This window comes from Apium graveolens, chromosome 10 (genome assembly GCF_009905375.1).
Source record: "Apium graveolens cultivar Ventura chromosome 10, ASM990537v1, whole genome shotgun sequence".
NCBI classification, from domain to species: Eukaryota; Viridiplantae; Streptophyta; class Magnoliopsida; order Apiales; family Apiaceae; genus Apium; species Apium graveolens.
Window position 1 is genome coordinate 191,239,032 of NC_133656.1, and position 14,110 is coordinate 191,253,141.

Genomic DNA, 14,110 nt, shown 5'->3' on the forward strand with positions numbered 1-14,110 from the left:
AAATACTATTCCATCAGGGAGGTCAATAAAAAGTTCCTTTTGACACTGCCAACTCATCTCGAACATAGAATCACTGCCATAAGAGAAGCAAGAGATCTGAGTGAGATTTCTTTGGAAAGGCTATATGGTGTGTTAAAGACTTATGAGTTGGAGCAGATTCAGCAGAAGGAAGTTTACGGGAAAGGAAGAGTGGTCAGCACGTCTACTGCTCTGGTAGCTGATAAACAACAACAACAACAACCACTATATCAACAACAATCTCAACAGTCAGATAGAATGGTACAGTCTTCCAAGGTTGAAGATAATGTGATAGTAGCAGAATTTGATTCACCTACTACAAATCAATCAGGAGATGATTATTATTCCTTGGAAGAACTGGAGCAATTGGAGGATGAGTCAATGGCCCTGATTGTCAAGAGATTCTCAAATGTCAGATTCAAAAGGAATCCCAAGTTCAAGTACAAGTCCAACTACAACAGATTCCAGAAAGGTGGATCTTCATCCTCTAACACCAGCAGTGGTGGGTATAAAACAGGGATGGTTGATCGAAGCACCATTCGATGCTTCAACTGTAATGAGTTGGGACACTTTGCCACAGAATGCAGGAAGCCAAAACAAGCAAGGAAGAACTCTTATGATTCTAATCAGAAGAGTAAATCTGAAAGGGCGTACCTGGCAAAGGGAAGAAGTTGGGATGATACTGACAGTGAAGACGAAGAAGTTGGGAATCTTGCTCTCATGGCTAGTGATGCAAGCACCTCATCGTCAAGAAAAGAGGTAAAACTTTCTGATGCTGAAATGGTTTATCATCTAAGAGGTAACTTAGATTGTGCTCGTCGTGATAATGAATTGTTAAATCAACAAATCAAAGACCTTGAGAAAGAGGTCAATGAATTAAGACTTGTGCACATTAATCAAGATAAACTTAAAGACCAAGTATCTTTCTTAGAGAATAGAGTTGACTGTTATAGACAACTCGAAACTATTCTCAAAGACAAGATCACCGGTCTTGAGGCTAAGGTTAAAGCTTACTTTAATTCTTGTTCGAAGTCCAAAGAGTTTTACAATAAGCAAGCTGTTAATCAAACACATGGAATAGGTTATGATTACAATGCTGCTATTGGAAAATTAGGCATAAACTCCCCTCCTCATGTATGTGCTAAAGGCAGGGAAGTACCACATGTGCTTAAGGGTGTTGATGAACCCCTCTATAAGGAATCTATTGCTGAACCATTTGATGAGACCTCTTTTATTATTCAAGAAGAAATCCGTGCTGAAGATAATGCTAATGGGAAAGCTGTCTCCAAGTCAAGTGTGTCAAAAGTTCCAGTCAAGGTTGTGAAAGCAACTGAGACTAACTCAGACACACATGAGTTGGATAGCACAAATGCCATGTCTACCATGCATAAGTTGCCTATTGTTAATCCTTCTCATAAAGCATGTGGTGTTCCTGATTGTATGTCTTGTGTTTTTAATCTGTTGTTTGCTTATTTTAATGGTAAGCATGCTTCTAATGATAAGACTACTCCTCGTCAGCATGTGAATAATAGAAAGCATGATAGGTCTAAGACTGCTAGTCCTCCTAAAGCTAGAAAGGAGACATTTGTGCCTAAGCCTAAACATAAATCTGATAAGGCTGTTTTAAAGGTCAAATGTTCAGTCATTGAGAATGTTGAGAATAGTGAAATTAAGAATGTTGTTTTGCCTGATAAAGGCCAATTTTACAAGTATGCCGGACCCAGCCAAGCTTGGGTTCCGAAGAAGTTCTAATCCATTTGTATTGCAGGGCATTAAACAGGTACAACCGGTAGTGTGGATTCTTGACAGTGGATCGTCAAGACATATGACCGGAGATAGAGCCCTGCTATCAAATGTGGTTGAGAAAGCTGGCCCAGTGGTTACCTTTGGAGATAACAGCAAAGGTTTAACGGAGGGATATGGCTGTTTGCAAGCTGGAAATGTTATCATTGAAAATGTATATCTTGTGCAAGGACTTGAACACAATCTGCTTAGCATTAGTCAGTTCTGTGACAACGGCTACAATGTTTTATTCGACAAGCTGAAGTGTCAGATTCTGCACAAGAAAAGTGAAAAACCCTCCTTAATGGGAATACGGAAAGGAAATCTGTTCGTAGCTGACATGAACTCTGGAAGCAATCTTGAAGTCAATTGTTTCTATGCAAAAGCATCGTCAAATGAGAGTTGGCTATGGCACAAGAGACTTTCCCATCTCAATTTCAAGACAATGAATTCTCTTGTCAAAAGAGAATTGGTAAGAGGTCTGCCTCAGCTGGAATTCTCTCCAGAAGGACTATGTGAGGCTTGCCAGAAAGGAAAGTCAAAGAAAGCAAGTCACAAAGGCACTGACACATCTTCCATAACTGGTGTTTTGCAATTATTGCACATGGATTTATTTGGTCCAGTTAATGTCCTTTCTATGTCAAAGAAGTGTTACTGTCTTGTGATAGTTGATGACTATTCCAAGTATACGTGGGTTTTATTTCTTCACTCTAAGGATGAAACACCACAAGTTGTGATTGATCATATCAAGATGATTGAGTTAGATTCTAACGTCCTTGTTAGAGCAATAAGGTCAGATAATGGAACAGAATTCAAGAATGCACTTCTAAATGGATTCTGTACAGACAAAGGGATTACCAGACAATTTTCAGCTCCTAGAACCCCTCAGCAAAATGGAGTGGTAGAAAGGAAGAATCGTACATTGATTGAAGCTGCAAGAACGATGTTAAATGAATCAGGTCTTCCAATGTACTTTTGGGCTGAAGCTGTCAATACTGCATGTTATACTCAGAATCGAACTCTAATCAACAAAGACTTCATGAAAACTCCTTATGAGATTTTGAATGAACAGAAACCTTCTATCAAATACTTTCATGTATTTGGTGCCAGATGCTTCGTGCTCAAGGATGGAGATGATCGTCGTGGTAAGTTCGAGGCAAAGGCATATGAGGGTATTTTTGTTGGATATGGAAGAAGATCATATAGAGTGTATATCATTGATCAACACAAAGTAAATGAAAGTGTCAATGTTACATTTGATGACACTAAACTCCCTAGTATCCAAACTGAAGATCCTTCTGAGAAACTGAAGTTTGATGATACGTCAGATTCAGAGTCAGAACATGGTCAAGAACCTGAGGTTGTTGCTGTTGAAGAACCTGTTAATCCTGATAATACTCAAGGTAATAGTGATGGAAACTCTGGAAACAATGGAGATACCACTGCTACTGACGGAGAATCTTCAAGTCAACATGGCAACAACTCAGGGGGAGATGCTGAAGGATCATCTAGTAGGACACAACATCACAATGAATTTCAAGGCGAATCATCAAGATCAAATCTTCCAAGACAGACTGTCTGGAATAAAGCTCACCCTTTTGAGTTGATTATTGGTGATCCAGATGTTGGAGTCAGAACTAGACGTGCTACTCAAAATGAGTGTCTGTTCTCAGGATTTCTTTCTGAGATGGAACCTAAGAAAATTGAAGAAGCACTAACTGATCCAGATTGGGTGATTGCTATGCAAGATGAACTCAATCAGTTTGAAAGTCAACAAGTCTGGAAACTGGTACCTAGGCCTGTACACAAGAAAGCTGTTGGTACAAGGTGGGTATTCAGGAATAAACTAGATGAAGATGGTGTGGTTACAAGAAATAAAGCAAGACTGGTAGCTAAAGGGTATTCTCAAGCTGAAGGTATTGATTATGATGAAACCTATGCTCCAGTGGCTAGACTTGAGGCCATCAGGATATTTCTGGCATTCGCAGCATTTTCAAACTTTAAAGTTTATCAAATGGATGTCAAGAGCGCCTTTCTGAATGGAAAGCTGGATGAAGAGGTATATGTAGAGCAACCTCCTGGTTTTGAAGATCCAGATCATATGGATTTTGTCTTCTTTCTTTTCAAGGCTATCTATGGGCTAAAACAGTCACCAAGAAAATGGTATGACACTCTCTCTGAATTTCTTATTGAAAATAGCTTTATTAGAGGTGTCATAGACAAAACTCTCTTTTCTAAAAAACATAAGAATGATACTATATTAGTCCAAGTCTATGTGGATGATATAATATTTGGGTCTACTAATGATAATCTCTGTAAGAGATTTGCTAAGTTAATGCACAGCAAGTTTGAAATGAGCATGATGGGAGAGCTGAAGTTCTTTCTTGGATTACAAGTAAATCAAAGGTTAGATGGAACATTTATTTGTCAATCCAAGTATCTCAAGGAACTCCTCAAAAAATACAATCTAGAGGATTCTGCATCAGCAAGGACTCCATCAACTACAGCTGTCAAGCTTGGACCATGTGAAAACTCCATTAAGGTAGATGTCACAAGCTACAGAGGTATGATTGGCTCGTTACTCTATCTTACTGCAAGTAGACCAGATATTATGTATGCTACATGCCTATGTGCAAGGTTCCAAGCGGATCCTAGAGATATTCATCTCGTTGCTGTTAAACGAATCTTAAGATATCTTAAGGGAACACCAAATCTAGGTATTTGGTACCCTAAGGAATCTGGTTTTAACCTTGTCGGATATACAGATTCAGATTATGCAGGAAGTGTTGTTGATAGGAAAAGCACCTCAGGAAGTTGTCAATTCTTAGGAAGCAGGCTAGTCTCATGGTACAGCAAGAAACAGCAAATAGTTTCCAACTCAACGGCCGAGGCTGAATATATTGCTGCTGGAAGCTGCTGTGCTCAGATCTTGTGGATTAGGAACCAACTACGAGACTATGGCTCTGTATTGAACAAGATTCCTATTTTATGTGACAACACAAGTGCAATAGCCATCACCAACAACCCTGTGCAGCACTCGAGGACAAAGCACATTGACATCGGGTATCATTTTATTAGAGAGCACGTCATGAATGGTACTGTTGAACTATTTTTTGTTCCAACAGAAGAACAAATAGCAGATATTTTCACTAAACCACTTGACGAATCCACATTTACCAGATTAGTTGGTAAATTGGGCATGTTAAATAGTTTTTGTGATTAATTTAATTAATATCTGGAATCTGTTCTTGAATGAATTTACAAATGAATTTTTCATAAATGAAAAATTCATTTGCAAATTTATTTTATCATTTTATCATATTTCTTGCTTATTTCTATGTAATATATATTATCTTATCTATGTTATTTACTCTACTTGTTAATTTAAAATATCTCAGAATATTTTATTTCCTCTAAAAATATTTTTCTATGAATTTTATTTGCTAAAATTCAACAGAAATCTATTTTTGGAATAAAAATAATTAATTCTGAAATATTGTCTTTATTTTCTGTAAAAATTTTAAGTATTTATTTCAGTTTTACTATTTTGTAATAAAGTTTCAGTACATTAATAGTTGTCTGTACATATTCATTTTGTTTTTCTACTGCAAAGACAATCGGCAAGACAATTAAAATTGTCTTGCTGAAAATCATTTCAGTAAACATGTAAATATAAATCTGTTAATGCTTATTTTATCTTATTCTAGAAAGACAATCGGCAAGACAATTGAAATTGTCTTGCTGAAAGTCATTTTAGTAATATTGATTGCTTATTTTAATATCAGATTAATTTTATAACTGGCAAGACAATCGGTAGGACTATTGATTGTCATGCCAGTAATAAAATTAATATCAGAATTATATTGTTTTATTTTGTACTGGTATGACAATCGGTATGACTATCAGATTGTCATACCAGTTGTTTATTTTTATTTGTTTCTTTTCCTTCTTTTGCCTGGTATGACAATCGGTATGACAATCCCGGATTGTCATACCAGCTGTTATATAAGGCTTTTGCTGTGTTATGTTAAATCATTTTCAACATAACAGTTCATTTTCAAGAATTTTGAACAGTTTTTCACTCTTTTTTTCTCTCTTCTCTCTCCTCGAACAAGAACCAAACCAAAAACCTGTTATTTCCTTGCTCGAGTTTTTACTCAGCAAACTTAATCATCACTTTAGTGATATATACATATAAGTATATACATAAAGAAGTGCTGTTGAATTTTCTGAATAATAAAAGTTATTATAAAAAAAAAACGCAAAAATCAAATTAAAATCAGTTTGCCCCTTCAAATTCCATTTTAATTTTAATTTCTTATTTGTGTCTTTTGGTGTGTCAAAACTGTGTTAGTGATTTAAGAATTTTAACGAGATACATTTCTGTCTAAATTTTTCGATTATAATTAATTTAATTCGAATTATTAAATTAATTTAATTAATTCGAATTTTCTTAATATTATTCTTAAAATTCTGAAAAGCTTGTGTCTTATTATTATTTTATAAAAAATGGCTCTCAATTTCCAAATTGTCGCGCATAATCAAGTTGGTTATTTCAATCCGGAAAAATGTGATGTTGAAAAATTTAAGCCTTGGATTAGATTTTTAAATGATCATTCGATTGTTAGCTCTGCTATTAAATCAAATGTGATTTTAAACGTCGATCTACTTAGACTGATTTGCACAACTTCTACTGTGGCCGATGATTCAAAATCTTTTTCATTCACCATCGCAAACACACAGTATGTAGTTGATGAAACAGTCGTCAATCGTGCTTTAAATTTTCCACTAGACAATTTCTGTAATTTACCCTCTGAAAATGATATCACAAATTTTTTCAATGCCATTCACTATCAGGGGGTGATCAATTTAACCAAACTTTCTAAATCAAATTTGGTGTCTGAATGGGTTATATTCTTCGATACACTTTCCAAAGTGTTTGCCAACTGCACAAAATCTAATTTTCATAACATTACTTCCACCCTGCAGTATATTGGTCTTGCGGTTGTTTTCAATCAAAGGATCAATTTTGGCAAACTACTTTTTCCCATTCTCTTGAGACGTCTAACTTCTGCTTTACGTGATCATTCTACAAATCGTAGGGTATCATGTTACTATGCTCGTTTTCTTATGCTCATAGCAGATCATCTACTCACCCCTGAACACAAAGCACTTTTTGCTAACTCTGCTGTAACCGAACCCCCACCAGTTAGCAAAAAGATTTACACTCGCCAAGACGCAACCTTCAAATTTATGCAAGTACCAGTACTTGTATCTGCTTTCATGGCCAATTATATTCCCTTGCCTATTTTTAATCTTCCCGGCCATGAACAGCAACCTCAACCTCCAGTGGTTCAAGCCACCCAGGCTCTTCCATTACAGGTAGTAACTCCTCACTCTCACTCTCACTCTCTTCCTACTTCTGTTAACAGACCCTCAGTGGTTGATAGGGCTGACCATGAAGTTGTAGAACCACAGCTTCAATCCCAGGTCATAGAGCCAAACACAGAGTCTCATTCTATCTCACCCTCTCCCCCACTGTCTAAAATGTTACCCAGAAGATTACTAGGAAGTAGTACAATGTCAAATATGAGTGAACCCTCAGCTCTGCCTCCTCCAAAGAAAAGAAAAACCTATTCTGAGGCATCTGAAAGCCCATCCTTGTCCTCCCAACAGGACATGGACTTTGAAATGGCCAATGAACAGTTACTAGAGGCATTCTCTCAACAGGATGCATCTATTGAAATTCGCCATCGGGCCATGGCATCTTGTAATGAGTCAAGCACAATTCCATTACTCACAATGGAACCATACACTTCCCCAGATAATACTCAGGACACCCAGCGAGGAGTGCACGTAGAGTCGGTTACAGTGCCTGCCATAGTTACGGCAGAAGAGCAGTCACATGCTTCAGAGGGAAAATCTGACTCTCCGCCATCTTTAATAGAGTCATTTTCTCCCCTCCCAGATCCAACAACTCTGGCTCCCTTATGGGATTCTCCACTCGCAGATTTATCTGGAGAAAGTGGAGGGCAACTCGGTCAATCTATCCCTGAAGCAATTCAGACATCTATTCCAAAAGATTTGATAGCATTGACTGAGGATCGGGACTCGCGAATTCCCATTGCACCACCACTGACCTCTCTTGAAGAGGCTAGGGTGATTTTTAATGCAGGTACAAAAGAACAGCAATTGGAAGACTCCTCACGAGCAATCATATTGAGAGAAACACATGCACGTGAGATGAGTGAACCAAATACGAGTGAACTTCAGGTGAGAGCACACACAGACACTGATACTGTCAACCTGTTAGCTCAGATTGCTGCCCTGAAAGAAGAACTTGCTAAAAGTCAAGCTGAAGCTCAAGCATTCAAAGCACAAGTGGTTGAACGGTCTTCTTCTTCCACCTCTGTCGACAATCAGCTTGCAATCATAAGGAATGACATCTCAGATTTAAAGACTACTGTAATACCAAAGCTCAATTCTATTCAGGACACTCCAAATTTATCAGCTGATGACATATCCAACTTCTGCTCCCTACATACAAGAATGAATTCTCTTGAAGACCTCGTTGAGATGAATCATTCACTGGATAACTCAAGATTTCTAAAGATAGAGACGGGCATGGAACATCTAAATGAAGGCATGAAGCACTTATATTACATGATCAAGAATTCTCATTGCCCTAATGAAGAACAAAGAGCTTATTTTGAAGGACCGTCTGGTGGAGGATCAGGCTCTGGAAGTGGTGGAGGTTTCAAAGGAAAGTCAGTAGAGGATCCCTCAACTAAGGGGGAGAAGAAAGGGAGTAGTTCCAAAGGGAAAGAAAAAGATACTTCTGCTGGAGATAAAGGAAAGGCTGATGATGCCTACTACAGTGGAGAACAGGATGACTTCGATATTTTTGACATTCCCACTGAACCAGTTCAGGAAGATAAAGATGGGTTATTTGAAGCTGAAGAAGAAAGTGATTTTGAAGATTGGGAAGAAGAAGATACAGTGGATCCTAGGTTTGAGAAAGAATTTCAGAAAGAGCAGTCAGAGATGCAAAGAAAAGAAGCTGAACTCAAGAAGGTCTCACAGATCATTGATAGGAGAAAAGACATACAAAGAACAGAAACTCTTCAAAAGCAACGTCTTCATGACATTAAAGCTCAAGAAAGGAGAAGAGATGTCAGACTGAAGATTGGTGGAAAGTGGGATGAAGCTAGGAGAGTACTCGATATGCCTCAGCTATGCACTAACAATGATAGGCAGTTCTTACATCTTCTTGACAAGCTGGAAATCTCAAATCCTAACAATGACATGTACATGAATGCTATCAAGACTGAAGTCTCAAGGATCACAGCTGCTTTTGATAGATCCCTAAATGAGATGAGCATTTTTGTATATTGTCAGAGTGAAGGATCATTCAAAGTGTCACTTCATCTATTTGAGAATCGTTCGTTGTCAGAGATTTGGGTTCTTTTAAACAAAGTGAAAAGAAGCTCAGAGTTGAATGAAGTTCTTCGGGAAAGGCTTAAAGAGTTTGCCAGCAGGGCTAGTCCTCAAGTGGTCAACAATCCTCATCAGGTGAGATTCTTTAAGTCTGATTGTCTTCAAATCTGTCAGCTAGATGTACAATCTCTTAAAGACTACTCAGCTAAGCATCTGGTCTGGATGGAACATCATTTGAGAACTGCTGGATATTCATCCATGTTGAAGACTCAAGCTGCTGACTTGATTCAAGCTTATTGTGAGAAGAATGTTAAAAGGTACAATCAACTCAAGAATAAGTTGAAGACAGTTGGAGTTCAACCAGTCAGACCTGCAAGCTTCACTTCAGAAAAGGATCGTGTTTTTGACAAGGAATTGCTTCAAGATTTAGAAGAAGGTGAAGTCAGAAGAGAAGACAACTAAAGTCAATTAGCTCAAAACTCAATGTAATATGATTAGAGCGTTATGAATCAAGATAGTCTAATGTAGTTATATGTTCAGGCTAGAGGAACATCTATCTTGTATTCACTTGTAAATTTCATTTGGAATCTGGAAAATGTTAAATATAATCCAGAACTTTTCTGCTATTTACTTTACATTACTGTTTATATCTTTTTCTTATTTGTTAGTTGAGTTATCCTCTAGGTATTTGTTGTTATTGTCTAACAAGCAAATAGGGGGAGATTGAAAGGCATATGTCATAGCCTACTCGTTTATTCGAGTATTTAACTCAACTCAAATAAGAATGTAATAAGTAAATAGTGGATCAAGCATCAGAGAGATCTCACAAGGTAACATCTGTCAAAGAATAAAGAAACATTGTTCATCTGCAGACTTGAAGATTCACTGGAAGAAGTTCAAGAATTTGATCATGCCTCAGTGATATAAATCAAGATCGTGGATTTAATCAAGTGACAGAGATCTCGTCAAGGTATCATTTATTACAAGGATTCAATCAGAACAACAAAGTCAAGACATGAAGAAACGTCACGAAAGTTAGTCACTCATGAACCAGACAGTACATCGAGTGTCAGCATTGAAGTGACGGAATTGATTCATAAGTCTCAGAGACTTTAAGAAGATTGTCAGAAGAATGGATGCTGCTCAGGGTTAGTATTAATTCACTATTAATTAATTAAGTCATATAATTTAATTAAGAGAATAAATTAAATCTGCAAGGATTAATTTATTGATTAATTGAATTAAATTGATTAATTAATTTAGAATTAATAATGAGGATTTTCAGAATGTTAATTGATTAAAATCTGTGATAATTCTAAAAAGACAACTGATTGTACTAGTATGACAATCGGTATGACAATTGATAGTCATACCGAATGTCTTGCTAATTCAGTTGATTGTATTGATAGAATTTTCAATTAGATTAAAATCAATTATGTATTCAGAAAAACAATTTCAATTGTACTACTATGACAATCGGTATGACAATCAATAGTCATACCGAAAGTCTTGCTAGTTCATTTTAATTGTCTTCCTAGCTCTAATAGATTGTCTCACCGAAAGTCTTTCAAGCTCAAATAGATTGTCACACCAGTTCAACAACTTAGGCTGTGATTGATTAAAAGAAAGCAGAAGACAATATCAACATATAACTCAGCAAAAACAGAGCAGCACATACAGAACAAGAAAACACAGCAGAAAACAAAAGAAAATATTTCATCATTCATCTGCCTATTCAAGATCAAATATTCTAGTTTGTTAATGTTAAATCCAAACCACTAGAATTACTTATCTTGTTCTTGTATATCAATCTAGCGGATTAAAATCCCTAGAACTTAATCTCAAATCGCTTTTAGCATTTGATCTTTTAATTACAAAAATAGAAAAAGTTCATGTCGAATTTATTCTAAATTTGTAATAATTGATTTGAGATTAAACCCTTGTAATCGATACCGTAGTTGTAACACCTTTCAAGTTTAATAAAAGTTTTATTTTACTTGAATTTTGTTTCACAATTTTATTCCGCATTTTATTCGACGAAACGGTATTGTTTGCATTCAACCCCCCCCTTCTACAAACAAATTGGGACCTAACAAACTTGTCTATGGTAAGGGATGTCATTTACCTGCGGAGCTTGAGCATAAGGCTTATTGGGCATTGAAAAAGTTAAACATTGATCTAGATGTAGCTGGAAAGAAGCAAATGCTTCAGTTAAATGAACTTGATGAATTTCGACTTCAAGCGTACGAGAACAACAAAATGTACAAGGAAAAAGTAAAAAGGTGGCACGACCGGAAGTTATCTCCTAAGTTATTTATGCCGGGGAAACAAGTTCTTTTATTCAACTCTCGTCTCCGACTTTTTCCTGGAAAGTTGAAATCAAGGTGGTCTGGACCATTTATCGTCAAAACTGTGTTTCCACACGGAGCGATGGAGATTTTTTAGAATGATCCGGGCCAAGCATTCAAAGTTAATGGTTAGAGATTGAAGCACTATTATGGGGATACGACAAACCGGGAAGTGGTTAGTGCGTTTTATTGTCAACTTGATCGAACTACTCTACGTCAAGATAGTGACGTAAAAGAAGCGCTTCTTGGGAGGCAACCCAAGATATGAGACCATAGAAACCCTTAGAATTTAGTACTCTATCCAAAAACCCAAAAAAATCAGAAAAAATGGCTGAATTTTTTTTTACAGGAACCTTCCAGGCGCCCGCCTGCAGGTTCCAAGCGGCCGCTCGCTGGCAGGCGTCCGCCTGCGGCCCAAATTTTTGAAAATTCGGTTTTCAGCCTGATAAAAAAAGCAGAAAAATACAAAAATAATTCCACAGCACCACAACCCTATTACCCACGATTTCCTTCTCAAAATCAACCACAAAATCCACTCCTAATCTAATTCTAACCCTAATCCTACCATATATATACACACAACCCCTCCATATACACTCCCATATACTTTCAACTTACAAATCCTTTCCTACACACAAAGCACAACTCTCAAACTCTTATTCTCAGTTTCAATGGCCCCAAAGAGATCTCAAACTGTCGATAGCAGCAACACCATTCCGACTGCTGATTCTTCAAGGGGTATTGCTCCGAGGCCCTGATTGGTAGATAGGGCTGATGAGGAGGAGTATGCTAGGCTTCTGACTAAGCCGATTCTGAAGGAGAGGGGATTTTTGCCATCAGGGAGGGATGGTGAGTTATTGTCGATGATTGCAGAGAAGGGTTGGTTTACTTTTTGTGAGTCGCCTGAGGCGGTCCCGATGAGTGTTGGTCGCGAGTTCTATACGAATGCCAAGGACGACAAGAATGGGTCTTCTGTTGTTCATGGGCGTACTGTTGATTATCAGCCAGAGGCGATTCGCCGTGTTATTGGGCAGCGATAAAGGAAGCCCTAGGAGGAGAATTGGAATGAGAAGACCCCTGAGGATTTTGACTCGGATTTGATTATTGCTACTCTCTGTCAGCCGGGCACGGTGTGGAATTTTAAGACGGGATCTAACGAGTATCGTTCTTTTTCGGCTTTTGCGATGAACAGGTATGCCCGTGCATGGAATGCCTTTATTTTTGCTAATATTTTACCTTCTTCGCATGCACATGAGATTACAGTTGAGAGAGCCAGGTTGTTGTGGGGGATTTTGAATGAGGAGTATTATGTGGACCTTGGTGAGTTCATCTACCAAGGGATTTTAAAGTTTTTGAGGGGGAGGACGCATAACAACATCCCGTATGCCTCTGTTGTCACGAAGCTGTGTAAGGCAGTTGGAGTCCACTGGCCTTCTTCTGAGCAGCTACAGATGCCAGCCGCTCCTATTGATTCATTGATGCTGAATGCGATATAAGAGTGGATGGGTGGAGAGGCCGATGAGTATGGTTTATGATATCGTCTTCCAGGAGGACGTCCAGCAGCCGGTGCTATGATGGCTAGGCCAAGTCAGGCTCATAACGAGGCAGGTTCTTCTAGAGCCCAGGGAGGTGATGGTTCAGGGATGGCTGATGTCCAGTATAGGAGGCTTTCCTGGAGGATGGATGCGATGTATGAGTCGCAGAGTAGGTTTGTGCAAGAGCTCACCCTAGCACTTGGGACTGCTTTCAAAGGCCTTGGAGCTGACATCTAGTGGCCCGCTTTTGGTGAGGACTCTGCTTATCCGCCTCCTAACACTCCACCCTTTGAGGGTGATGATGATGATGATTTCTCTGAGTAGGTATACCCTGTGTTCCTTTCTATTGCCTTCACTGGGGACAATGAAGATTTTAAGTTTGGGGGTGGTTATTTGTGTGTGTGTCATATAGTTGCATATTCATGTTAGCTTAGTTCATATAGTCATATTTTTGCCATTTAGTTTTTTTTATTTCATAGTTTTATCATGTCATATAGCTCATGCATATACCATGATCCCTTTTGTGTTGCTTTACAAATTGATATGTGATATTGATGCGAGTGTAGTGATAGCGTTAAAGTGATGTTGAATCTTGCTAGGTTGGCATGCATGCTAGAAACACATATATTTCACTAAGTCTTAGAGTATGCTTAAGGACTAGATTGTTGTCATGATTTGATAGTTTTTGAGGTTAATCTATGGCTTATGGTTAGAATGTATGATAGGCTCTTAATGATAAAAGGCATGAAAAGATGAAATTGGAGTAAAAAATTGGAATTCATTGCTAGTCGTGGCTAGGCGTCAAATGGCTAGTAGCCGGCTCGTATTGTATGCGAGTAGTCTAGGGTTGAGCAAGATGGAGCGAAACGCACTTGCTCAGAAATTGAAAAAAAGAAAAAAAAGAGAAAAAAAAAGAAAAAAAAATATGGTTTAATGCATAATTGATCACGAGTGAGCTCTTTGGTATTTGAGTTATTAAGTTCCTAGGGG